Genomic DNA, 25525 nt, shown 5'->3' on the forward strand with positions numbered 1-25525 from the left:
TTAAATACAGATTCTAAATCCACTAATTTTAAATTTGCCCTTCATGTCTTCATAATTCCCATTGTTTCAGTTTAAAGACCTTTGTTTCTGTTTGAGTACATCTCTTTCAAATTTTGTAAAATGCTATCACATTTTGGTTACTCAGATTCCAGGCATTGTGCATTAGTTTTACAAAAACTAATTTGGACACATGAAAATAAAAGTCTACATGAAGAAATCTCACTACCTATACCTTAATTCAGAGGAATTGTGCTTTCAAATTTAATTAAGCACCCTCAAGTCTTTCCTTTCCAGAAAGTAGCCTCTGGCTTGTACAGCTTTGGCTTTTATCAATGCTTGCCTGATTTTCAAGTATTAATTGCTTTCAGCAGAATAAGTGATTCAATCAGTTGAGAATGAATTAATTTCAAGAAATTCTAATAACAGATTGTCCTTTTGATGTGATTTCTGGTTTGTTGCTACTAGGTAACAGAATCACATGGAAATAGCACTTTTTATGATATGAAGGCTTCTATTAGTGAGTCATGGCTTGGAGGAGCAACTAAGCCAACTGTACAAGAATAACGTAAACATCAAGAACAATACAATGAAGAAACCAGGAATGATTCAAGATCAGGTTAATTCAGTTCCTGTCTGCTGCTTGATTGAATGATGCTAAAATTAGTTTATGACCTGGATGGAACAGAAAATTGTCTACGTGCTTAACAAGCTGCCAATACAATTTTAAATGTTTCAGCTTCACATCAGACTATGGGAGACACTGAAAATCAATGCCAGTACGTAATTGCTGATCAATTTGGTGTAACTGCCTTGCTGGTCCATTTTAGTGAGCAATCAAAAATTCAATTGCTTTGGTATGGAATGGGAATTAGATAGAGATCACCTATTGGTTTTTAAAAAAAAAACTGCTGGTTCCCTCCCCTTAAAAATATTAGTGAAAAAATTGAATTTTTGTAATCATCTGGCCATTTTCTCTGATGACAGCTATTAATTTCAAGGCTTGTTTTTAATATTTCACACTGAACTGAAATTATGAAATTAAAAGTGAGAGATTTGAATTCACAATTTCTCTACTTTTTGTAATGGCATCTGGATAATGTTGGAAAGGGCCTGCCAGCTCATTGCACCATTTGAGGTGTTACTGGCGTTGAAGTTTGCACCACCGTTCTCTTTAAGTGTTGGAAACTATTGGGCCTCCCTGGACTAATATAGTAGGGGAAAACATTTACTAGTCTAACTAGATACGTCTCTCATTAACAAGATAATATTTGTTGCATGTGGCTTCTAGTTAGTATTATATCGATATGGTGGACATTGTTGCAGAGACTTTGAGGAGGACCAGGTGTTGAGTCTGACTCCTTCAAAATTCGAAGTTTTTCTGCCCACAAATCCACATAACATCATCATAGTGGATAGTGCTTATGTCACTTCACAGTGTTAACCTTTCATACACATAAACATCTCCCCAAGTGTTTTTTTGTTATTATTAATATTACCCATTTGTGCATACAGTTGAACAATACCGCATCTATGAGGGACTTCACCCAAGCGTCTTAAAAGTTGTTCATTTTGGAAGGTGGAATGAAAAAGCAGAGAATTGCTTAAATGGAGAATGACTACAGAATTCTGAAATGGAGAGGGATTTAGGCATTTCAGTGCGTGTGTCACAGAGAGTTAGTATGCAAATATAGCACCAAATCAAGAAAGCTAATGGGATACTATCCTTTATGGAAGGACTTGAATGTAAAAGTGCTTAAGTTGTACAGAGCATCAGTGAAACCACATCTTTGTAAGGAAAGAATGTAAATGCATTAAAATCAGTTTACAGGAGGTTTAATAGATTTCTACTTGGAATAAGTGAGTTGCCGTATGAACATAGGTTAGTCTGCTGGACATGCTTCAACCAGTGTTCAGAAGGGTTTGTGATGATTGAAGTGTATAGGTTCCTGAACGTTTTTGACATGGTGAATGTGAAAGCATGCTTCTTTCTATGGGTCAGTCCAGAACTAAGGGGCACGGTTTTAAATTAGGGGCTACCCTTTTAGGACAGAGATGAGGAGAATTGGAACTCCCTCCCTCAGAAGACGGAGGAGCTGGGTTTATTAATTATTTTGAAAGCAGAAGGAGATAGATTCTTGTTAGGCAGGGGACTCAAAAATTATTAGGGGTGAATGGGAATATGAAATTTTAAACACAACCAAATAGGCCATAATCTTATTCAACAGGGGAACAAGTTTGAGAAGCCAGTAGGTCAAATTCTGCTCTTATATTGTTTTTACCTTGTCCGCTTTTGAATAAGATTGAGTAAAGGAATTTTTTCTTCCTAAAGAGTGAGAATTCCTGACTGTAGAGTACATACAGCTTTCTTACAATGTGGCATCTTCTATTTTGGAGTGTTGTTTGTAGGATACCTTTGATCTTGTGTGTCATGTGACCTGAATCATGTAGTTGCACTGTTTAAGGTTATAGACAAGTTTTCTTAGCCAAGGTTAACAATTGTCATAAAAAAGCGTCTCTGTGGCTGATTAAAACTTGTGATAATAACATTGACATAAATATTAGCTTGCCAAAATGTTAGTTCTGAACCACCTATTTTCCCTGTGAGGTTACTTTGCTCCATAGTACTGACTAGGTCTTTGTGTCTGGTACCTGTTCTGATTGCAGTATAGGTTCTTGAGGTGTGTTGTTTTGGTTTGGCAATTGTGCATCAAAGTGTATCAACTTGTTCAGCTTCAAATCTAGCATCAAATTTGGAGGCTCCTTTGCTATTCAGCAATTCTTTGCTCAGTTCCTTTTGGTTCATCTCTGAAATTAAGTCGTCCTATCAATATTACTTCTAAAATGTTTTCCGAATGTACAATATATATTGTTTGCTTGCTTTACTCATATTGGAATGCTTTATGCTCCTTGCAGGTTAGATATCCTTGCTTTTATTGTGATTATGAATGACCTGCTGCCTTTTCTGTGGCCTGAATAAAACTTTCTCCCCACATTAGACCAGGTTTTCTTATGTTTTTAATCTTCCCAATGCCGTTGCTTTATTCCTGGCTTTGCAATGACCTCAGGTCTGTGACCTCAGTTAAATACTTTCTTTGTGGCCCTTTATTTCCGTTTTTGCAGTCATATCCCATGGTCTCCACACTCCTGGTACTTGCTCTGTACCATAAGTTATGTTTTAGCTTCCCACTTTTCCAATCTGGATATCTGTGCTGTTTCAATGCTTCTGCTGGCCCACCATGGATTTTAAGCTTTATTCATTGAATCGCAGCCATCTGTTCATTCACTACTGAACTCTGACTCGGGACTGTTGCCTCAGAGCATCACCTTGAAGTGCAAGTTTTGTCTGCTTTAGAGTAAGTAATTCTTGTTCACTAGGGAAGTATGATTCTGGACAATCGCTGCAAGCGCTTTCCGTATCTGAAATATCAACCAAATATTGCTGTCATGTTCTTCCTTGTTGAGGATTGCCACGAGAGTTTCTTTTGTAGGGATCTTGAATCTTCACCTGTTCCCTGCTACTGACTCTGCTGAATGAGCAGGTAACTTAAAATTGAGTCTGAAGTTCTCATACCATTGTTCATCATGCTGTGTGAGTAGTCAAATTAAATACACATCATTGCCTATCAAATTACATGGGAATGCCAGCTCAACATTCTGCGTGAGCTGTTGCTCATGAATAATGTTGCTGCTCCCATCCTGTTTCAGTGCAGTATACTACAGAGTCTGCTTGTTCTAGTGAAGTAGAGGAAAAACACTAGTTTCACTAGAAGGCTCTCTTGTTGCCAAAGTCAACATTTTGGGTAACATTCCTCTTCAGGACCAATTACTTCCTCAGAATTGGTAACATTGTTAAAGAGCCTTTGAAGAGGGCTAGATAGTAGGTCTTGCGTTTTCAATACCCTAGGCTGCTCTGACCCCAGGTTAAATGATGCCATCATAGCAAGTGGTGCTTATGGAATTCCTAAGAATGAACATTTTCAGTCATATATGCAATTTTTGGTCAAACATTGTAGCCAATGTTCTGTGCCCACAGTTATCATCATTCCAAATTGGCACTAGTACTTATTTGCACAGGGTTTTCAAAAAGAAGTCTTTTGCACAGGTTTTTTTTGAAAGTCATTCTAAAGATATGAACAATTAATGTTAAAGCATCGAAAATGCTATACATATTGTATCAAATTAGATTGACTGTTCTTTTGGCTTACTCCAAGTTATGGAAGTCTTGAATTCATGAAATCAGCAGTAACCTAAAAATATGGTCTGTTATCAACCAATTTAAAACTATTAAATATGCATTATTCAAGATCTCTCTTGACACACAAACTCAGTCTTAGTGCAATGTTTGAGGCACTTCTCTGACATTTTAATCTGGATAAACAATGATCGCATATAAACACAATGCAACCTGTGCATTCTACCCCTAGGGATAATAATAAACAAGCCTTGTGTTACACAGCTAACACGCATAATAAGAATGTAATACAGAGTGATTGAAAAAAAATTAAGTAGCCAATGTCACTAGAATAATATTGATTCTGAAAATACATAAGAATTTTCTGAGGTATGCAACATGAGACATTGGAATTGGAGTCAAAAATTTAGCCTCTTATAACTGCTCAGCCAATTGGGAAGATAATGGCTGATCTCCGTCTGCAATACAGTACTCCTTGGACTTTTCTATATACCTTAATTTCTTGAGTCTAGACTGTGAAGGAGGGAATTTCAAAAAATTTCAATTCTTTGAAAAACATTTACCTCATTTCAGCCCTGAATAACTGACCTTAGAATCCCTACAGTGTAGAAACAGGCCCTTTGGTCCAACAAGTCCACACCAACTTTGAAGCATCCCACCCACACCCAAACCCACACATTCTTGAACATTATGGGGAATGTAGCATGGTCAATCCACCTACCTGCACATCTTTGGTCTGTGGGAGGAAGCTGGAGCACCCGGACAAAACCCACACAGACACGGGGTGAACGTGCAAACTCCACGCAGACAGTCGCCTGAGGCTGGAATCGAATCTGGGTCCCTGGTGGTGTGAGGCAGCAGTGCTAATCACTGAGCCACCGTGCTGCCACAACTGACCTTTTAATCTGAAATTGTGATAATATGTACTTGACTCACCAGCCAGTATAAAACTTGTGCTCAGCATCTAACTTGACATACCCTGCAGAGATAACGGGAACTGCAGATGCTGGAGAATCCGAGATAACAAATTGTGGAACTGGATGAACACAGCAGGCCAGGCAGCATCTTAGGACCACAAAAGCTGACGTTTTGGGCCTAGAGCCTTCATCAGAAAAGGGGGATGGGGAGCGTTTCTGAAATAAATAAGGAGAGAAGGGGAGGCAAATCGAAGATGGATAGAAGACAAAATAGGTGGAGAGGAGGCAGACAAGTTAAAGGGGTTGGGATGGAGCCTGTAGAGGTGAGTGAAGGTGGGGAGGTAAGGAGGAGATAGGTCAGTCCGGGGAGGACAGCTGGGTCATGAGGGTGGGATGAGGTTGGTATGTAGGAAATGGAGGTGCAGTTTGAAGTGGGAGGAGAGAATAGGTGAGAGTAAGAACAGGTTAGGGTCGAGATGGGCTGGTTTTGGGATGCAGTAGGGGGAGGGGAAATTTTGAAGCTTGTGAAATCCACGTTGATACCACTGGGCTGCAGGGTTCCCAAGCGGAATATGAGCTGCTGTTCCTGCACCGTTCGGCTGGCATCATTATGGCACTGCAGGAGGCCCAGGATGGACATGTTGTCTAAGGAACGCGAGGGGGGGTTGAAATGGTTTGTGACTGGAAGGTACAGTGGTTTATTGTGAACCGAGCAGTATAGATTCAATATAGATTGATAGAAAACAGTTCCAAACAGTATGCAGTATCAGATGATTTTTGAAATTTATGTGCATTGATCTTTGTTAGCAAGAAACATTGAAAAAGTGATTAGTCCTGAGAAGGGTATCACCCGAAACATTGACTGCTCCTTTCTTCCAGATATTGCCTGACTTACTGTATTCTTCCAACCTTCTCTTTGTCCAAATTAGAAAAGTAGGTTGGATATAAGGCTTCAAAAGCAGAGGGTGTGTGTTATGATTGGAACAATGTCAGCCCAGTGGACTTTATACACTATGAGCTCCCCGTTTGGGTTTGTTAACCTGGTCCGAGCAGGGAATCCTGGCTGACAGATATCAACAAGTATGTCAGGTTCTGTTCACTCTTAGTGCTGGCTCTGTGCTCGCTGGGTTAGCGTCATGTACTATGCACGTGTAAATGAAAGGTGACTTGGCGATGTGATACTTGCCTGCTGGAGTTATTTCAGTGGCAACAAGAGAAAGGCATGTAACAGTAGTCTTTGAGTTGGAGTAGGTATTTCTGGCATCATGCTGCTATTTGAGAAGCTTGACTCATTTGATCTTGTCATTGAAGACTGGGCCCACTATTTGAAATAATGCATTATTCTTTTCTGGCCAAATGACATTGAGACAGACAAAAAGCAATGAGTAATTCTGCTGACAGCTTGTGGACCCACAGCCTTTTTGGTTATTAGGAGCCTATCTTACCTTGCGGTACCAGACACTAAAAACTTTCAAGAGTTGACAAATTTAGCTAAGGAATAGTATGACCCCAGTTCCTCTAATTCTGAGATGCCATCCATTTTACTCATCAGTGCGAGAACTAGGGGAATCTAAATTGGGATTCTTGACAGGATCAGGATGACTGGCAGAGGCATGTGATTTTGTTTTAACTCTAAATGTAATGCTGAGAAACTATCTGGCGTGTGGGGTTAATGATGTGGCTATGCAAACGCACCTATTAGTGAAGTCCAGCTGCGCTCCAAACAGGCAATACTACTAGCTTTATCTTTGGAAAATGTGACAAGTGGATCTTATGAATTACGGGGTATTATGACAGAAATGGATACCCTTGTCAGGTTGACCAAGATTGGGGAACATCACTTGAGTGCAGACAATTGCATAGCCCTATTCAGGACATATCCTGAATATAGGGGCTCTAGGTCAGCCCACAGCTAAACCCAAAAACTAAGCCAAGCCTCAGGCAAACAGTTAACATTTTCTCGAAGATCTGGGCCAGCAGGCCAATATACTAGCTGCTGCTATGCGAATCCAAGACAACGTAAGAATCCCACTAGGTCTCAATTGTGTAAGAAAACTCATAGACTGTTATCCAGGAGAGTGCACACTCTGGAAAGTCTACCTACTTGTGATTTGGAATAATTAAACTGCTTAGCAGCATCTAATCAAAATGCATGTCTGGTTAAATGGTCAGTGGGATCTAACTGAGGTCAATACTGATTTGGCTCTCTAAATGATCTCAGAACCAGTCTTTAACAAAATTTGCTCTGGGCTCCAACCCTGAAGTTTGCACAAGACCTTGGCTAGGCTGGGAACCTATACCTTTGGGTACTTCTTCAGTTCCAGTATTTTATGAGAAATAGCTGCTGCAGTTAACATTGATTGCAATAAAAGGCTTGGGCCCAAGCCCGACGAGGTGAAATTGGTTGACATGAGGATGCTGACATGGTGAAGACATGATTGACTGTATTATTCTGTTGGTTAGATTTCAATAGTCCTCTTGAGGTGGGTATGGAGGCAGCAATGGTGAGCATATAAAACAGTAGAAAAAGGCAGGAGGTGGAATGCTTGTTTTTCTGTGGCCTTGGCATTTTCTCAACATTTTTAAAGAAAAATTAATGTCTTAGAATTGAGGAATTAGAGCAGAAGCCTCAGAGCAAGAAATCGTTGGCAAATGGAAAATTATGGAAGAGTATACAGCGTGCTGAAAAGGAAATGCTACCAAAATGGCAACGAAAGGAGACCACGTGTGGAAGTTGGAAGTGATATGAGCAGTGATTATAAAAAAAAGGAATGAAAAGAAATGCACCCAAGTTAATAACATTGAAAAGAGAATAAAGAATACTTGTAGACGTGAACAAGAAGCAGTGTGCTGAGATATGGGATGAAGTTTTGGACTGGGAAAGAAATTATAACATGGGGGTTGTGCACCAGAAAGTGCAACCTTTGCTAGATGAAAAGGAAGGAATAATAATAACTTGGCTGATACATAAAATACCAAATAATGCAATATTGTGAGAAAGAGATGGAGTTGCAAAAGATAGATCAAACATACACATAAATTGTGCAAAAAACCCACATTAAGGTATTCGAGATGTAGAGGTTAAAGATGGATGAAATATTGAGAGCAGAGGTAAAGAACGCTGTGAAATTGATGAATATAGGAAAAAAGTTCCAAAGATGAATTAACAACACCAAGTTGGTCTCCAAACACCACACCATATGTCACCATTCTTTTGCTGTCATTCAGTTAAAATCCTCAAACGCCCTCCTGATAGAACTGTGGATCGAAGTACATTCCAATGTTTCAAGAACACAAATCATCACAAACTTCTCCAGGACAATTTGGGATGGACAATAAATTCTGGTCCATCCTCTAAATTAGTTTATTTCTAAAATCACAATGTCTCAAGGTTTTTGGAGAGCCAGAATTAGAAGTTACTGAGGAAATTTACAATCATATATATGCCAAATGATACATTTGAAGTGACTTGTTTATTTTAAGTTACCTAAGGAAGCTAAAGAATTGGAGTATGGTCAGTTTAAAATAATACTCTTGATGAGTCACCTCAATAAAGTAATCTCGAAAATCACAGTGGAAAGAAATGAGGAGTTTTGTAGCATATATTTGTGAAAGTTGTCTGATTTTAGCCCTGGAGTACAAAGAAGACGTGGCAAATTTAACTTAAGAACGGTGTATGAAAAATACCCGAAGCAAATAGGAACATTATTACCTGCTTCATAGACTGTGGAAGAAGTGTTTGATTGTCTTTATAAGCAAAAATTAAATGATCTTTTTCTGAAATATGACATTGACAGTTCAAAAGTGAGAATTATCCCTTGCATATATTGGGATGAAGAGTGAGCATTGGACAAGAAAAAAGTTACATAGAACATAGAACAACACAGCGCAGAACAGGTCCTTCAGCCCTCGATGTTGCGCTGACCTGTGAACTAGTCTAAGCCCCTCCCCCTACTCTATCCCAATTGAATATGTTTACAGGGAAGAGTATGACATGGTGTATACTGTCACAAAAATTGTTCTCTGTATACATAGAACATAGAACATAGAACAGTACAGCACAGAACAGGCCCTTCAGCCCACAATGTTGTGCCGACCATTGATCCTCATGTATGCACCCTCAAATTTCTGTGACCATATACATGTCCAGCAGTCTCTTAAATGACCCCAATGACCTTGCTTCCACAACTGCTGCTGGCAACGCATTCCATGCTCTCACAACTCTCTGCGTAAAGAACCTGCCTCTGACATCCCCTCTATACTTTCCACCAACCAGCTTAAAACTATGACCCCTCGTGCTAGCCATTTCTGCCCTGGGAAATAGTCTCTGGCTATCAACTCTATCTATGCCTCTCATTATCTTGTATACCTCAATTAGGTCCCCTCTCCTCCTCCTTTTCTCCAATGAAAAGAGACCGAGCTCAGTCAACCTCTCTTCATAAGATAAGCCCTCCAGTCCAGGCAGCATCCTGGTAAACCTCCTCTGAACCCTCTCCAAAGCATCCACATCTTTCCTATAATAGGGCGCCCAGAACTGGACGCAGTATTCCAAGTGCGGTCTAACCAAAGTTTTATAGAGCTGCAACAAGATCTCACGACTCTTAAACTCAATCCCCCTGTTAATGAAAGACAAAACACCATATGCTTTCTTAACAACCCTGTCCACTTGGGTGGCCATTTTAAGGGATCTATGTATCTGCACACCAAGATCCCTCTGTTCCTCCACGCTGCCAAGAATCCTATCCTTAATCCTGTACTCAGCTTTCAAATTCGACCTTCCAAAATGCATCACCTCGCATTTATCCAGGTTGAACTCCATCTGCCACCTCTCAGCCCATCTCTGCATCCTGTCAATGTCCCGCTGCAGCCTACAACAGCCCTCTACACTGTCAACGACACCTCCGACCTTTGTGTCGTCTGCAAACTTGCTGACCCATCCTTCAATCCCCTCATCCAAGTCATTAATAAAAATTACAAACAGTAGAGGCCCAAGGACAGAGCCCTGTGGAACTCCACTCACCACTGACTTCCAGGCAGAATATTTTCCTTCTACTACCACTCGCTGTCTTCTGTTGGCCAGCCAATTCTGTATCCAAGCAGCTAAGTTCCCCTGTATCCCATTCCTCCTGACCTTCTGAATGAGCCTACCATGGGGAACCTTATCAAATGCCTTACTGAAGTCCATATACACCACATCCACAGCTCGACCCTCATCAACTTTTCCAGTCACATCCTCAAAAAACTCGATAAGGTTTGTAAGGCATGACCTACCCCTCACAAAGCCGTGTTGACTGTATTTGATCAAGCCATGCTCTTCCAGATGGTCATAAATCTTATCCCTCAGAATCCTTTCTAACACCTTGCAGACGACAGACGTGAGACTTACTGGTCTATAATTGCCGGGGATTTCCCTATTTCCTTTCTTGAAGAGAGGAATTACATTTGCCTCTCTCCAGTCCTCAGGTACGACTCCAGTGGAGAGCGAGGATGCAAAGATCTTCGCAAGTGGCGAAGCAATTGCATTTCTCGCTTCCCAAAGCAGCCGAGGACAAATCTGATCCGGGCCTGGCGACTTGTCAATCTTAATGTTTGACAAAATTTTCAGCACATCAGCTTCGTCTATCTCTATCCATTCCAGCATGCACACCTGCTCTTCAAAGGTTTCATTCACTACGGAACATATATTCAGAGAATTGGATGTCCTTCCAGGTGTAGAGGTTGGATGTAACCGTGGAAGAAACTTGTAGTCTGCTGACAATACAGTGCAAATTACAGATTTAAAAGAGGCCCTGCAAAATATTTTTGATCAAGTAACATGTAAAAATTTGGAATATGTGTTAAATGAAACCAAAAAGACAAAATCCAATGTAGTTTGAAGGAATGCATTAGAACGCAGAGTGAAGATTGAAGAGGAAATGTCACACTGAAACAAGTAGATAGGTTTGCTTATTGGTAACAGAAGATGGCAAATATATTGCAGTAGCTGGAAAAGGATAGAGATAGTCAAAAATAATTTTGTGAAGTTGAAGGATGCTCTGACAAGAGAACTCAATCTTGTAGTGAGGGAAAAATTAGTAAGTTGCTCCATTCCGTCTACTTTCCTTTGTGTCTTAGCAACCTGAATAAGTATAGATCTGTGGTAGTAAATAGAAGCCTTGGAAATACAAATGTAAAGATGTATACCAACAACTCCATGTTCAGACAATAGGATAAATGAAGAACTTTTTATTTTTTGAGTTGATTTATTATTATCTATTATTGTTATTACTTCCAATTGTAAAAGGAAGATGAACTCTTAAAAAGTGAAAGCAAACACTAAGAATATCAGTAATTTAACCATTTGATCTGAGCTGTAAATCTATACAGATCTCTTCTGGGGGAATAAAGTAGACAGCAGCAAAAAGAATGGCCATCCTTGGCATAATTTGATAACAGGCTCACAGTGATTCTGGATGGGCTACAGTGGACGGATATTTAAGCATTGTCCAAGAATGACAAGAGTGTCATACCATGATAGCAGATCTCCCGACAGGTGCAGTTACAAGCAGTAGTAGTGTCAGATGGCCCTCATACACGGTGGTCTGAATATATGTTCGGTATACAGAGAGAACAATTTTTGTGACAGTATACATCGCAGTCAATTCAGCTTCTTAAATCAGCTTCTTAAATTAACCGACTCTTCCTACTGCTGGATTTAACCAGTAAGCTCTAATCATGTGGAAAGACCACCTAATGAACAGTGGCAGTCTCTCTGCAGGCTTAGAGCTGAGACTGTGGTGTGGAAGCCTTCGTAGTTCTGGTCTTTAAGATCTAGGAGATGACTCTTGCTGCCACTGGCTACCCTTCTGACAAAATCACACCTTGCCTTCACCAAAGCAACAACCATCCCAACAGAGATAACACGGTGTAAAACTGGATGAATACTGCAGGCTAAGCAGCATCACAGGAGCAGGAAAGCTGACGTTTCGGGTTGAGACCCTTCTTCAGAGCTTGTTTGACCGGTCTTGAGGCCCACTCTCTCTTTAACTCGTTTGGAGGTTTGGCAACTTCTGTGGCATCTTAAGCTTTTTAAACTGGCCTCAGCAGTGGCCACTACTCCTGCTGGTACTGCTGAGCTGCTGTCCCACATATTATCTGGAAACCCTTACGGGTAGTTGCTTGCCCATGAAATGAATGGAAGCCCACATGGCATCTAATTGATGATTCAGTGGCTGGTAAATGCAACCAGGCATCCCAAGTGAACTGGACTGTAATATTATAACTGGTATCAATTAGACACACAGAGCATGATACTTCTGGAATTATGTAGTAATATGAACAAAGCGAAAACACAAGTAATGTGGTTGCTAGGATTTGTATCTTTTTATAAATATGGAAAAGACCTGCGAGGAACTTCCACTTCATTGAAGTACGTAATTTTTTTAATATCCTTATGATTGTCACCTAAGTGTGTCCTTGTGAAAATGGTGTTGTTTGCATGATTTGAAAGGACCCAATAGTACCTGATTACCATTTAAGATATTGTATCATGAGGTCTGTTCCTTATTAATTTCTGGTATTTATTCCTTCTGATTTGATGTAGCTACAACATAGTTTGGACAGTCTGATGATGTGAAACTAAACTAGTCCCACTTGCTTGCCCATTTCCATCCAAATATTTCTTATTCACGAATATACCCAAATGTCTTTTAAATGTCATAACTCTGCCTGCGCCCACCACTTCCTCTGGAAGTTCATTCCACATTTAAAAAAAATCACTCTTTGAGTAAAAAGATGCCCCTCATGTCCTTTTTAAATTATTCTCTTCCCACCATAAAAATATGACCCCTAGCTTTGAACTTTCCACCCTAGGGAGAAGACTCTTGTCATTCACATTATCTATATACATCATTTTATAAAGGCCTATATGGTCTCCCCTCAACCTCCTAGATTCTAGTGAAAAAAACTAGGGTTTCCAGTCTATTTTTATATCTCAAACCCTCCAGTCCCGGCAACATCCTGGTAAATCTTTTCTGAAATGAAAGTGTCAGATGGTGTGAGTAAAGTGTCAACAGCGGAATAATAGGGATGACTTATAATCCAATTAAATAAAGCAGAGAGATAATTACAAAAAAAAATAAAAATAAGATGGTGCTGGAGACAAGCCAAATGACTGGAACAACCTGATAGCTATAATGGCCGCGTGCCGACGGTCTAACCAAAGTAATGAACAATCCAAAAACTAATTAAGGTAGAGAGATCGTAACAATTTATCAAGGTGATGGTGTCAAAACAGGAGAGTCAGGAACATATTGTAGATACAAAGCAGTGTGGTGGAGTCACATGTAGCGCGATATGAACCATAGGCCATGGTTGAGGCCATCCTGATTGGCACGGAACTTGGCTATCCATTTCTGCTGAGCGGTTCAGCGTTGTTGTGTATCTAAAAGGTCACCTTACCTGTAGATTGGAGGTGAAAGGCCTGAACCACTGAAGTGTTCTCCAACTGGGAGGAGACATCCCTGCCAGGTGATTGTTGTGCAGTGCCCATTCATCCGTTGCTGTAGCATCTGCCTGGTTTCACCAATATACCACACCTCAGGGCATAGTCGCCTGCAGCTTGTGAGGCAGACAACATTGCTGAGTCACATCAGTATCTGCTGTGTACATGGTGCCCCCACGTGAGTTGGCAGTATCAATGATCTGACCTGTCTTGCAGAGTTTGCCATGGCATGGTTGTGTGGTGTCGTTGTCAGTGTTGTCCTGAAGGCTGGGTAGTTTGCTGTGAATAATGGCCTGTTTAAGGTTTGGCGGTTGTTTTGAAGGCAAGAACAACAACACCGAATGTCTGAGCAGAAACTGATAGCCAAGTTCTGTACCCATGATGACGGCCTCAACTGCGATCTTGGCTTTGTATCTTGCTATATGTGACCACACCACACTGTTCTGTTTCTGTGAAACCCTGGCCTGTTTTGACACTATCGCCTTGATAAATTGTTCCGATCTTGCTCCCTTAATTAGTTTGTACAGTTTTGGACTACTTTATTACTTTGTTTCGACCCTCGATGCGCAACACTTATACCTATCATGTTATTCTAGTCATTTAGATTGCCTCCAGCACCAACTTATTTTTAATTTTTTGTAATTATCTGTCTGTCTCAGTTAATCAAATTATAGCCATTCCTTCACATGTTATCCAGCTGTTGACACTTTACTCACACCATCTGCCACTTTTGATCACCTGCAGAGAATTATTATTCGACACTCCACTCACATCATTTATATGATCTTTTGATCTTTCTGCCCTTGATCTCACTGCTCATAAATTCTGTGTTTGTGTGACTTCACCTGATGAAGGGGCTAAGCGCTGAAAGCTTGTGATTTCAAATAAACCTACAGGACTATAACCTGGTGTCATCTCATTTCTGAACTTGCCTACCTTGTCCAACACCAGCACGTCCACCTCAGCTCAGACAAATTACCTTAAAAAATTTGGTAAATTTAATTAAGGACAGCAGTTTGCAGGCAGTTGGGGTAGGAAGCATTACTGAAAAACATTGATAGTTCAATGAAAAATGGTTAGAAGCAGTCTGAAGTGCCATGGGCAATTCTATTCATGGCTGATCCAGTCTGAGTTGGAAAGGCTTTAATAGTGTGTTATCACATTTCTGAAGCCAAATCTTCAAAGGTGACACTCTTGAAGTCCTGAACTTGACGACAAAATTTTCACAAAATAATCACCTCACAGTTCCATCAACGTCTGGATGGGATCTGTCTTGATTTCATTGGCCATTGGATGTGCAGTCTGAGATGTCAGTTAAACTCATATTTACATCGTGTTAATCTTGGATATAAGAATAATGTAGTGACATAGTGATAAAGCCCCTGGACTAGTAACCACAGACTTGGGCTAATATTCTGGGGGCTTGGATTCAAATCTCTCCATGTCCGAAGGAAACCTGCAGCCGTTATTGATTGTCATAAAATCCTCTGGTTCACTAATGGAATGGTATCTACCATTCTGAGTTGGCCTGGCCCACATGTGACATCAGCCTCAGAGTAATGTGGTTGACTTCTAATTGTCCTCTGAAATGGCCTAGCAAACCAAGGTCAATTAGGGATGGGTAACCAGTGTTAGCCTTGCCAATACATTCTATCTGCAAAAATAATCCCAAGCTTCCAATTCCCTGCCACTTGAATACACCACTTTGTTTCTGGCCAACATCTGTCTGTCAGGCTTACTGTAGTGCTGCAGTGAGGGTCCATACAAGCTTGAAGAACAGCATCTGATTTTCCACTTAGGGACCCTTCAGCCTTCAGGACTGAATATCGAGTTCAATAAGTTTTGACCTGAATGCCTCCTTCCATGCCCTTTACCCACTCCCACATCCCTAGACCTGTTATGACAAGGACTGCTTTCAGCACAGCCAACCTATTTTCATCTATGAAAGCCTGTTTCACTATTCCTGTGGAGGCAGACAATGATTTAATAACTTCTTAAAAAGTCAATCAAAATATGAACACTTTACCCTGCAGAGATAAGTGGTTCTTGTTCTTTTGAAACTCAGTCAAACATTCCTCACAGACTCGGCTATAATGACAAGCCCTGTTTCCTCTGGAATCTATTGATCATGAAATGAACAGATGACCTTTTTTAGCTGATTCATAGTCTAGAAGGACATGAAGGCTCTTTTTTAAAAGTGAAAGCTTCTGATGGTTTCTCGTTTTCAATTTAAGAGGCATGAAAGAATGTACATCAACGAGGAAGAATAACATTAACTGAATTTCCTTGCTGGTATGAATAGACTTCTACTTCACTTTTTAAAACTCAGCGATTCTCTTGATTTATAATACTGTGCTAGAGATCCCAATAGCTATAGTTAAAACATGTTTAACTTACAGTAAAACATTGACTTATTGGAACTGAAAAAAATGCATTCTTTTTGTTATTTGTAGACCATCAGCAAAAGATTTCCAAAAGCATGTAACTAAGTTTTTTTTGTTTCCCACTTGGAATTAGTTTTTCATTGTGTCTCATACCTTTTCTAAGAGACTGGAGTAATTTCTACGGACTGAAGAAGCCAACTCCACTGATGGTTTGGTGGGGAGGAATAAATGTCACTGGCCTGCAGTAGAGCTGGTAAGGACAGGAGCACTGAGAACATGCAAGCTAACACTTATTCGTTGCCATTGAAGGCTGCCAGAAAAGTTAATGGGTCAGGAGTCCTAAAATTTGGTCCGAACTGCCATTTTTTAAGGAATTCTGAGTCAGCTCAATTTGGCAAACATGCAAACTGTAATGTTACCTCAAAGCACGTGTACCATGAGGCTTGGAAAAGAGTTATTCTGAAATACAAACATGCAGTGAAGAGATGGCACAATTTCTACAAAATATAGTTTACAAAATAACTTATTCCAAGCCTCAAAAATTCACAACCACTTTATTATTTTTCTTTGCATGTTGAACATTTATCACAAGCAACATAATTTCATGAATTTCACAAGCAAAATAATATTTTAAAACACAATCAGACCTGACAGTAAACAGTTTTGCTCTCAGATTAGGCACATAGAGACAGGACAAATACCAGCAAATAGAAATCAAATTTTCAGTCATGAAGGCAGGCTTCATTAGGCTAAGTGTGTACGATACCAGAATAACAGAGGAGGCTGCTGGTTGCAGGGTGAACCATGAGGCATGGGATCAGAGCTCTTACCTGAAGTTTAATAATTAGGAACAAGACACGAGATATCCCTCCAGTGCTCATCCTTCACCTCCTCATATGCAGGCCCCTTACCACTTGATACTCCCCTCCTGGCCCCTCATATCCTTTACTGCACCCATGGACGCCAATGGATGGTATGCTCCCACTCACCCTCTGTGGCTCCTCATGTTCTCCAGGCAAAGATACGCCCCTCCACCTAACCCCTATAGTAAATTAGTAACAATTCGTACTCCCCCCATCCATTCTCATTTGACCTTATGCCTACCATTCCAATTTTTGTAGTATTCACCACAGGCAGATGTCAGGTCCTGGGCATGTTAAGAACATAGAACAGTACAGCACAGGAACAGGCCCTTTGGAAGTTGTGTGCAATGTAATGTCAAATTAAACCAATCTCTTCTGCCCACTCTTGGTCCATATTCCTCCATTCCTTGCGTTTCATGTTACCTAAAAGTAACTTAAGCGCCCTCATTGTATCTGCCTCCACCACCAGCCCTGGCAGTGTGTTCCAGACACCTCCCACTCTCTGTTTAAAAAGCTTGCCCCTCACATCTCCTTTGAACTTGCCCTCCTCACCCTAAATGTATGCAATCTGGTATTAGTCATTTCAAATCTTGGAGAAACATTCTGACCGTCAGCCCTATCTATGCATTTCATAATTTTATAAACTCCTGTCAAGTCGCCCCAAATCCTCTGCCGCTCAAGAGAAAACAACATGGGTTTTTCTAGCTTCTCCTTATAGCTTATACTCTCTAATCCAGTCAACATTCTGGATGCTCGTACAGACTCTCCAAAGCCTCCACATCCTTCCTGTAATGTGGTGACCAGAATTGAACGCAATACGCTAAGTGTGGCCTAACCGAAGTCTTATAAAGCTTTGAAGGCCCACAACCTCCCCGTCACAGTGGTCGAAAATGCCCTCGACTGCATTTCCTGCAACTCATGCCCCACACCCCTCCCTGCAATAACAACCAAAGCAGGATACCCCTCATCCTCACGTACCACCCCACCAACCTCCGATCCAATGCATCATCTTCCGGCACTTCCACGTTTTGCAATCTGACCCCATTACCAAAGACGTTTTTCTGTCCCTACCCTTTTCTGCTTTCTGGAGGGACCACTCTCTCAGTGAATCCCTTGTCCACTCCACACTCCCCACCACCCCTGGCACCTTTCCCTGCAACCGTAGGAAGTGTTACACCGCCCCCCTCTCCAAACACACCTTCCCCCTCACCCTCATCCCAGGTCCCAAGAAGACTTTCCATGTTAAAGAGATGTTCACCTGCACACCTACTGATATAGTATACTGTATCCACTGTTCCTGTTGTGACCTCCTCTACATTGGGGAAATCAAGTGGATGCTTGGGGCTTGCTTTGTAGAGCGCCTATGCTCAGTTTGCAACAAACAACTGCACCTCCCAGTCATGAACCATTTCAGTATGCTGGGCCTCCTGCAGTGCCACAACAATGCCACCCGAAGGTTGCAGGAACACTCTGTCATATTTCGTTTGAGAACCCTGCAGCCCAATTGTGTCAATGTGGATTTCACAAGCTTCAAAATCTGCCCTCCCCTGACCACATCCCAAAACCAGCCCAGCTTGTCCCTGCCTCCCTCACCTCTACTCCCTCCCACCTATCCCTTCCTCCCACCTCAAGTCCCACTCCCACCTCCTGCCTATCAGCCTCATCCCACCCCCTTGACTTGTCTATCCTCCCTGGACTGACTTATCCCCTCCTAACTCAACACCTACACTCAACTTTCTGGGTTCCACCCCGGCCTGTTTTGCCTGTTTTACCTGACTGTCTCCTCTCCACCTATCTTCTCCTTTACCCATCTTCTATCTGCCTCCCCCCCTCCCTATTTATTTCAGAATCCCCTTCCCCTCCCCCATTTCTGAAGAAGGGTCTAGACCCAAAACGTCAGCTTTCCTGCTCCTCTGATGCTGCTGGGCCTGCCTGTGTTCATCCAGCTATACACCTTGTTATCCCACAACTCCACGGATCTTTGTCATAACAGAATCATTGAATACGTACAGTGTGGAAACAGGCCCTCTGGCCCAGCAAGCCCACACTGACTCTCAGAGCATCCCAACCAGACCCATCCCTCTATAACCCACCTAATCTACACATCCCTCAACACTATGGGTAAGTTCCCATGACGAATTCACCCAGCTTGCACATTTTTGGATTGTGGGAGGAAACTGGAGCACCTGGAGGAAACCCACACAGACACAGGGAGAATGCGCAAACTCCACACTGTCTGTTGCCTGAGGGTGGAGTCGATCCCGGGTCCCTGGCACTGTAAGACAGCAGTGTTAACCACTGAGCCACCGTGCGGCTCCATCTGCAAAAGTACTAACGCACCCATTTACCCTTCATCTAAGTCAAAATCACAAACAGCAGAAGGTACAGGGACCTGTGGAGCACCACGGGTCATGGACCTCCAGACTGAAAAACACTCTTCCACCATTACCCTCTGTCTTTTATAAGCAAGCTAGTTCTGAATCCACCTGGCCAAGTCACCTTGAATCCCATGTATCTTAATCTTCTGGATGAGCCTACCATGAGATCCCTTATGGAAAGCCTTACTAAAATCCATGTAAACAGAATCCACTGCTCTACCCTCAATGATCACCTTTGCTACCTCCTCAGAAAATTCAATCAAGTTAATACTATATGACCTGCCCTGCACAAAGCTATGCTGACTGTCTCTAACTAGGCCATGTCTCTAATTGACACATGATTCTCCCCAATAGCTTCCCAAGCACTGATGAGAGACTCACTAGTCTGCAGTTTCCTGGATAATCCCTATTTCCTTTTTTGAAAAGAGGAACAACATCTGCTACTTTTCAGTTGTCTAGGACCTCTCCAATGGCTAGCGAGGATGTAAGGATCTTGGTCAAGGCCCTAGCGATCTCCTTTCTTGCCTCTCAATAACCTGGGGTGGATACCATTAAGGCCCTGGGGACTTATCCATCTTAATGCTCTTCAAAATAGCCAACACTACTTCATTCTTGATCTCAAAATGCCCAAGTATGTTAGCGTGCTCCACACAAATCTCACAATCCTCCATACCCTTCTCCTGGATTAATACCAATGCAAAGTACTTATTTAGGATCTCAACACATCCTCTGTCTTCAAGCATGAGTTCCCTCCTTTATCCTTCTTCGTAGTTATCCTCTTGCTTTTAAGTGTATCTATAGAATGTCTTTGGATTCTCTTTAACCCCTACCTCCCAAGCTCATTTAATGACTCCTTCTTGCTTTCCTAATTTCCTGCTTGACTACTTTCCTGCTTTCTCATATTCTTCACTGGCCCTGTCCAATTTTAGCTTCCTAATCGTTACATATGCTTCTTTTCTTCTTTGACTGAATTCATAACCTCTCTTGTTATTCCAAGGATCCCTTACCTTGCCATCCTTGACCTTCTTCCTTACTGGAACATGCCAGTTTTTAAACTTTCATCAGCAGTTCTTTAAACAGTTCCCACATGTCAAATATGGATTTGCCTGATAACACCTCCTACCAATTAACATCCCCTAGTTCCTGCCTGATACTGACATAATTTGCGCTCCCCTAAGCTTGAACCTTCCTGTAAGATCCTGACTTGTGCTTGTTCATAGGTACCTTAAATCACTGTCTCCAAAATGCTCTTTCACGGAAAGGTCAGCCACCTACCAGGCCATGCTCATTAGCCAATACAAGGTCTGGATAGCCCTTCCTTTATTTGGACTATCCACATACTGTTCCAAGAAACCTTCTTGGATGCACTTAACAAATTCTGCCCTATCTAAGCATCTTGCTGCAAGGGAGTCCCAGTGAATTATGTGGAGGTTAAAGTCACTCGCTATGACAACTCTGTTTTTATTGCACCTTCCCATAACCTGTTTACATATTTGTTCCTCAATTTCTCTGTGGCTGTTGGGAGGCCTATAGTATAATCCTATCAGAGTGATTGCACCCATCTTTTTATTTTAGCCCTACCCACAATGCTTCAGTGGATGAGCCCTCCAACATGTCCTGTCAGAGTGCAGGTGTAACATTCTCCCTGAAGAGTAATGCAACTCTTCCACCGCTTGTACCTTTCTCTCTATTTCGTCTAAAACAATAAAAACCTGTAATGTTGAATAGCCAGTCCTGTCCCCGTCTCAACCAAGTCTCTGTTCTGGCCACAACATTACAGTCTCATCTACTGATCCAGGCTCTAAGTTGGTCTGTCTTACCTATAATACTCCTTGTAATCAAATAAACACACCTCAGCCAATTTAGTACCATTATGTTCATTTACCTAGAGATAATGGGAACTGCAGATGCTGGAGAATTCCAAGATAATAAAATGTGAGGCTGGATGAACACAGCAGGCCAAGCAGCATCTCAGGAGCACAAAAGCTGACGTTTCGGGCCTAGACCCTTCATGAGAGAGGGAACTGGAATAAATAGGGAGAGAGGGGGAGGCGGACCGAAGATGGAGAGTAAAGAAGATAGGTGGAGAGATTATAGGTGGGGAGGTAGGGAGGGGATAGGTCAGTCCAGGGAAGACGGACAGGTCAAGGAGGTGGGATGAGGTTAGTAGGTAGCTGGGGGTGCGGCTTGGGGTGGGAGGAAGGGATGGGTGAGAGGAAGAACCGGTTAGGGAGGCAGAGACAGGTTGGACTGGTTTTGGGATGCAGTAGGTGGGGGGGAAGAGCTGGGCTGGTTGTGTGGTGCAGTGGGGGGAGGGGACGAACTGGGCTGGTTTAGGGATGCAGTTGGGGAAGGGGAGATTTTGAAACTGGTGAAGTCCACATTGATACCATTAGGCTGCAGGGTTCCCAGGTGGAATATGAGTTGCTGTTCCTGCAACCTTCGGGTGGCATCATTGTGGCAGTGCAGGAGGCCCATGATGGACATGTCATCTAAAGAATGGGAGGGGGAGTGGAAATGGTTTGCGACTGGGAGGTGCAGTTGTTTGTTGCGAACTGAGCGGAGGTGTTCTGCAAAGCGGTCCCCAAGCCTCCGCTTGGTTTCCCCAATGTAGAGGAAGCCACACCGGGTACAGTGGATGCAGTATACCACATTGGCAGATGTGCAGGTGAACCTCTGCTTAATGTGGAATGTCATCTTGGGGCCTGGGATAGGGGTGAGGGAGGAGGTGTGGGGGCAAGTGTAGCATTTCCTGCGGTTGCAGGGGAAGGTGCCGGGTGTGGTGGGGTTGGAGGGCAGTGTGGAGCGAACAAGGGAGTCACGGAGAGAGTGGTCTCTCCGGAAAGCAGACAAGGGTGGGATTGGAAATATGTCTTGGGTGGTGGGGTCGTATTGTAAATGGCGGAAGTGTCGGAGGATGATGCGTAGTATCCGGAGGTTGGTAGGGTGGTGTGTGAGAACGAGGGGGATCCTCTTTGGGCGGTTGTGGCGGGGGCGGGGTGTGAACGATGTGTTGCGGAAAATACGGGAGACGCGGTCAAGGGCGTTCTCGATCACTGTGGGGGGAAAGTTGCGGTCCTTGAAGAACTTGGACATCTGGGATGTGCGGGAGTGGAATGTCTTATCCTGGGAGCAGATGCGGAGGAATTGGGAATAGGGGATGGAATTTTTGCAGGAGGGTGGGTGGGAGGAATACACCTAGAATACACCTCCTCCCACCCACCCTCCTGCAAAAATTCCATCCCCTATTCCCAATTCCTCCGCATCTGCTCCCACGATAAGACATTCCACTCCCGCACATCCCAGATGTCCAAGTTCTTCAAGGACCGCAACTTTCCCCCCACAGTGATCGAGAACGCCCTTGACCGCGTCTCCCGTATTTCCCGCAACACATCCCTCACACCCCGGCCCCGCCACAACCGCCCAAAGAGGATCCCCCTCGTTCTCACACACCACCCTACCAACCTCCGGATACAACGCATCATCCTCCGACACTTCCGCCATCTACAATACGACCCCACCACCCAAGACATTTTTCCATCCCCACCCCTGTCTGCTTTCCGGAGAGACCACTCTCTCTCCGTGACTCCCTTGTTCGCTCCACACTGCCCTCCAACCCCACCACACCCGGCACCTTCCCCTGCAACCACAGGAAATGCTACACTTGCCCCCACACCTCCTCCCTCACCCCTATCCCAGGCCCCAAGATGACATTCCACATTAAGCAGAGGTTCACCTGCACATCTGCCAATGTGGTATACTGCATCCACTGTACCCGGTGTGGCTTCCTCTACATTGGGGAAACCAAGCGGAGGCTTGGGGACCGCTTTGCAGAACACCTCCGCTCAGTTCGCAACAAACAACTGCACCTCCCAGTCGCAAACCATTTCCACTCCCCCTCCCATTCTTTAGATGACATGTCCATCATGGGCCTCCTGCAGTGCCACAATGATGCCACCCGAAGGTTGCAGGAACAGCAACTCATATTCCGCCTGGGAACCCTGCAGCCTAATGGTATCAATGTAGACTTCACCAGTTTCAAAATCTCCCCTTCCCCAACTGCATCCCTAAACCAGCCCAGTTCGTCCCCTCCCCCGACTGCACCACACACCCAGCCCAGCTCTTCCCCCCCACCCACTGCATCCCAAAACCAGTACAGCCTGTCTCTGCCTCCCTAACCGGTTCTTCCTCTCACCCATCCTTTCCTCCCACCCCAAGCCGCACCCCCATCTACCTACTAACCTCATCTCACCTCCTTGACCTGTCCGTCTTCCCTGGACTGACCTATCCCCTCCCTACCTCCCCACCTATACTCTCTCCACCTATCTTCTTTTCTCTCATCTTCGGTCCGCCTCCCCCTCTCTCCCTATTTATTCCAGTTCCCTCGCCCCATCCCCCTCTCTGATGAAGGGTCTAGGCCCGAAATGTTAGCTTTTGTGCTCCTGAGATGCTGCTTGGCCTGCTGTGTTCATCCAGCCTCACATCTTGTTCATTAACCTATCTCTGCCTGTCCGTTCTTTCTGACATACTGGTCCTAACATCTACATTCCCCTCAATCTGTCTACTTACTTTCCTGCTGCTCTGGTTCCCAGCCCCCTACCACTCTCATGAACTTCCCTGTGAGGATATTGGTTCCTCTCCATTGAGGTGCAACCCATCTCTCTTGTACAGGTCACTCCTGCCTCAGAAGAGCTCCCAATGATCCAAGAACCTGAACCCCTCCCCCGCACCAGCTCCTTAGCCACACATTCATTTGTCTTGTCTTCTCTGTTCCTTGCTCCACTCGCACATGACACTAGTAGTAACCCAGAGATTACTACCCTCGACTGCTTGCTCTTCAGCCTCTTTCCTAACTCCCTGTATTTACTCTGCACGACCTCATCCCTCTTTCTACCTATGTTGTTGGTCCCAATGTACACCACAAACTCTGGCGGCTGACCTTTCCCCTTAAGAATTTCATGCAATGGCTCAGAGATGCCCTTGACCTTGGCAGCAGGGGGGCAACGCACCATCCTGGAGTCTTGAACGTGGCCACAGAAACACCTATATGTGTGCTTAACTGGTGAGTCTCCAACCACTATTGCTTGTTTGGATCTGGCCCTCTTCTGCAGAGCCACTTGTGGTGCCACAGGCCTGGCTGATGCTGTTATACTCCCCTGAGAGGCTATTCCCCCTATCTGTGTCCAAAACAGCACACCTGTTAGAGAGGGGAATAGCCACAGGAGATTCCTGCACCTATACGTTGCAAAATAAGGTTCTAGACTTTAATTATCAGTGTTCTTTGAGTTATTTAAAATCACATTGTGCATCAAGATGCTTCAGAAATATCAGATGCGTGTCAGTTGATGACATTGGTTGTAATAATAATAACTAATAGTGTCTTTGACATTCATAGCTTATTGAATTTATGTAAAGCATACATTTTAAGTTGTTGCTTTCAAAGTCAGAGTTCATCGGAGTTTGACGTTTTCATAATTATTTGTTGATCTATGAACACAATACTCCTTTGCTGTTCATTAAAAAGAAACACATTTTTGTCAATAAAATTCAAGCAAGCTGCCACTGCCTATAAAATCTAGAAAATTGAGTCTCAAATGAAAATCACTTACCTGGAAACTATTTAGCTAAATATTTGGCCTTATGCAAGGTATTGACCAAAGTTTACCTGCATCAATATAATTTCTGAACGAATGTTACCAAGCACCGGCATTAGGTTTGGCCCTTCAAAAGCATCATAAATGTATTCCTGAACAGATTTTTCACATTTGTTAAACGTGATTTTTATTACCTGGCATATTGACATGGATGGGTATACCATTAACCATAAGTTGTGTATACTGGGAATGTATGCATATACTAGTTTTAAATGAAGTTTAACAGCATCCTTACTTGCACTGCAAAAAAAATGATCTGCTTGCTTTTGATTTATTAAGGCTTTAATAGTCACCAGATGCTCTGAGAGCTGGAAAAATAATTTATGTGGCATATCTGCTCACCAACGTACTGAATTTCCACTTTGGGTGTCCCACTTAACCAATGACATTTAATTTCACTGAGGGAAGTACTGCAGTGGAATCATTTATTAGGCAGTTTCACAAAGATGGATTGAAACAGGAAGGTTTAGAATCTTCCCTTATTCTCAAGGCAGCCTTTAAATTGGCTTCTGATGAAAAGCGAAGCTGCTGCTCCCATTGGCTTGTGAGCAATGGTGCTGCATCCAAAATGCTTTATCAAGTATTAAAGAGGAAATCCATGAATATCGCCTGTCTGTTTGTTCACCCAAAACTCTTGTAAATTCTAACTCTGTGA

General features: G+C 42.9%; 1 protein-coding gene across 1 annotated transcript in view; it reads left to right on the top strand.

Moving 5' to 3' along the window:
• LOC125453325 (protein diaphanous homolog 3-like) overlaps positions 1–25525 on the top strand; it is a 507084-nt gene that overhangs the window by 208308 nt on the left and 273251 nt on the right. The window lies entirely within an intron of this gene.

This window comes from Stegostoma tigrinum, chromosome 6, assembly GCF_030684315.1.
Source record: "Stegostoma tigrinum isolate sSteTig4 chromosome 6, sSteTig4.hap1, whole genome shotgun sequence".
In the NCBI taxonomy this organism is placed as follows: Eukaryota; Metazoa; Chordata; class Chondrichthyes; order Orectolobiformes; family Stegostomatidae; genus Stegostoma; species Stegostoma tigrinum.